This window comes from Arachis stenosperma, chromosome 5, assembly GCF_014773155.1.
Source record: "Arachis stenosperma cultivar V10309 chromosome 5, arast.V10309.gnm1.PFL2, whole genome shotgun sequence".
NCBI classification, from domain to species: Eukaryota; Viridiplantae; Streptophyta; class Magnoliopsida; order Fabales; family Fabaceae; genus Arachis; species Arachis stenosperma.
Genome location: NC_080381.1, coordinates 55,824,866 through 55,828,299, shown reverse-complemented (window position 1 = coordinate 55,828,299; position 3,434 = coordinate 55,824,866).

Genomic DNA, 3,434 nt, shown 5'->3' with positions numbered 1-3,434 from the left:
GTAAGGTATTACTTGGACGACCCAGTGCACTTGCTGGTTAGTTGTGCGAAGTTGTGTAATTCCATGGAATTGAACCACCAAGTTCTTGGAGTTCATGACCTGGGATTATGAGAGTTGTGAAAAAGTATTGTTCACAATTTCGCGCACCACCTATTCCTATCATAGTTTACACAACTCATGAGTAAATGTTATGTTTATATCACTGATAATCCAACAACCTTCTGATTTTTCTGACTAAGACCTGCAAGATAACCATAGCTTGCTTCAAACCACAATTCTCGTGGAATCGATCCTGACTCGCTCAGGTATTACTTGGACGACCCAGTGCACTTGATGGTACAACAGTACGAAAGTGTGGGGATTCGTGCTACCAGTCATACAAGAAGCCAAATGTCAACAACTTGTTTTCCTTAACTTTATCTATTATTTAATATATGAGCCTGTTGCCTTGTTAGAGCGATACCGATTTTATGGATAATTTTTTTAAACAAAAATATTTAAGGGAATAAAATAAAATATACACAAACAAAAATATAAAGGAATATAAGAGACAAATAACGAATAGATAATGTACATCATATACAACTCATGTAGCATTATACAAAAGAACTGGTCAGTATACGCCTTCATCAGCCTCTACATAGATAATATATACATATATAACATACGATACTCCAGGGCCTGTGATGAGCGGATAATTTATACGCATTTTGGCATTATTTTTAGGTAGTTTTTAGTATGATCTAGTTACTTTTAGGGATGTTTTCATTAGTTTTTATTCTAAATTCACATTTCTGGACTTTACTATGAGTTTGTGTGTTTTTCTGTGATTTCAGGTATTTTCTGGTTGAAATTGAGGGACCTGAGCAAAACTCTGATAGGAGGCTGACAAAGGACTGCTGATGCTGTTGGAATCTGACCTCCCTGCACTCAAAATAAATTTTCTGGAGCTACGAAACTTTAAATGGCGCAATCTCAACGGCATTAGAAAGTAGACATCCAGAGCTTTTCAGCAATATATAATAGTTCATACTTTATTTGAGATTTGACGACGTAAACTGGCGCTCAACGCCAGTTCCATGCTGCATTCTGGAGTCAAACGCCAGAAACACGTCACGAACCAGAGTTGAACGCCCAAAACACGTTACAACTTGGCGTTCAACTCCAAGAGAAGCCTCAGCTTGTGGATAGATCAAGCTCAGCCCAAGCACACACCAAGTGGGCCCCGAAAGTGAATTTATGCATCAATTACTTACCTCTGTAAACCCTAGTAGCTAGTTTAGTATAAATAGAACTTTTTACTAGTTTATTAGATATATTTGATTGTATTATTTAATCTTTGGACGTTTAGTTCTTAGATCTGGGGGCTGGCCATTCGGCCATGCCTGGACCTTTCACTTATGTATTTTCAACGGTGGAGTTTCTACACACCATAGATTAAGGGTGTGGAGCTCTGCTGTACCTCAAGTTTTAATGCAATTACTACTATTTTCTATTCAATTCGATTTATTTCTGTTCTAAGATATTCGTTGCACTTCAACTTGATGAATGCGATGATCCGTGACACTCATCATCATTCTCACCTATGAACGCGCGTGACTAACAACCACTTCCGTTCAACCTTAGACCAGGCGCATATCTCTTGGATTCTTTGATCAGAATCTTCGTGGTATAAGCTAGCATTGATGGCGGCATTCATGGAAATCCGAAAAGTCTAACCTTGTCTGTGGTATTCCGAGTAGGATTTCGGGATTGAATGACTGTGACGAGCTTCAAACTCCTGAAGGCTGGGCGTTAGTGACAGACGCAAAAGAATCACTGGATTCTATTCCAACCTGATTGAGAACCGACAGATGATTAGCCGTGCTGCAACAGAGTATTTGGACCATTTTCACTAAGAGGATGGGATGTAGCCATTGACAACGGTGATGCCCTACATACAGCTTGCCATAGAAAGGAGTGATGAAAAACCAGAAGGAAGAAGTAGGAAAGCAGAGATTCAGAAGGAACACAGCACCTCCATACACCTATCTGAAATTCCCACCATTGGATTACATGAGTAACTTTATCTTTATTTTCTATTTATTTTATTATCATTATTTAAACCAATAATCTCTTAATCCATTTAAATCCGCCTGACTGGGATTTACAAGATGACCATAGCTTGCTTCATACCAACAATCTCTGTGGGATCGACCCTTACTCACGTAAGGTATTACTTGGACGACCCAGTGCACTTGCTGGTTAGTTGTGCGGAGTTGTGACTAAGTGTGATTCACGTTTGAGAGCGCTACCAAGTCTTTGGAGCCATTGTTGATGATCACAATTTCGTCCACCAAGTTTTTGGCGCCGTTGCCGGGGATTGTTCGACTTTGGACAACTGACGGTTCATCTTGTTGCTCAGATTAGGTAATTTTCTTTTTATTTTCTTTTAAAAAGGTTTTCAAAAAATTTTATATTTTTTTTCAAAATGTTCTCACCTGTTTTCGAAAATTTTTCAAAATTTTTAAGAATGAATTTTAGTATTTCATGAAGCATGTTGAAGCTTGGCTGACTATAAAGCCATGTCTAACTTAGTTGGATTGAGGCTTCCACTTGTTAACATAGAAGGGTATGTATATAGAGTTGGATGAAATATCAGCTCTTGCATGCCTGATTTATATCTTCTGAAGCTGGCTGGCTATTAAGCCATGCCCAACCCTTGGATTGGAGCTTTAGGCTAACATTGAAAGATTCTAGAATTCTTCTTAAAAATTTTGAAATTTCTTATTTTATTTTTCCTATATGTTTTTTTTGAAAAATTAAAATAAAATCCAAAAAAATCATAAAATCATAAAAAACCAAAAATATTTTGTGTTTCTTGTTTGAGTCTTGAGTCAATTTTTAAGTTTGGTGTCAATTGCATGTTTTTAAAAATTTATACATTATTTTTAGAAAATTCATGCATTCACGGTGTTCTTCATGATCTTCAAGTTGTTCTTGGTAAGTCTTCTTGTTTGATCTTGATGTTTTCTTGTTTTGTGTCTTTTATTGTTTTTCATATGCATTTTTGCATTCATAGTGTCCATGCATTAAAGATTTCTAAGTTTGGTGTCTTGCATGTTTTCTTTGCATAAAAATTTTTTCAAAAATATGTTCTTGATGTTCATCATGATCTTCAAAGTGTTCTTGGTGTTCATCTTGACATTCATAGTGTTCTTGCATGCATCATATGTTTTGATCCAAAATTTTCATGTTTTAGATCATAATTATGTTTTTCTCTCTCATAATTAAAAATTCAAAAAATCAAAAAATATCTTTTCCTTTTTTCTCTCAAAATTTCAAAAATTTGAGTTGACTTAGTCAAAAAATTTTAAAATTAGTTGTTTCTTGTAAGTCAAGTCAAATTTTCAAATTTGAAAAATCTTATCTTTTCAAAACTTTTTCAAAAAATC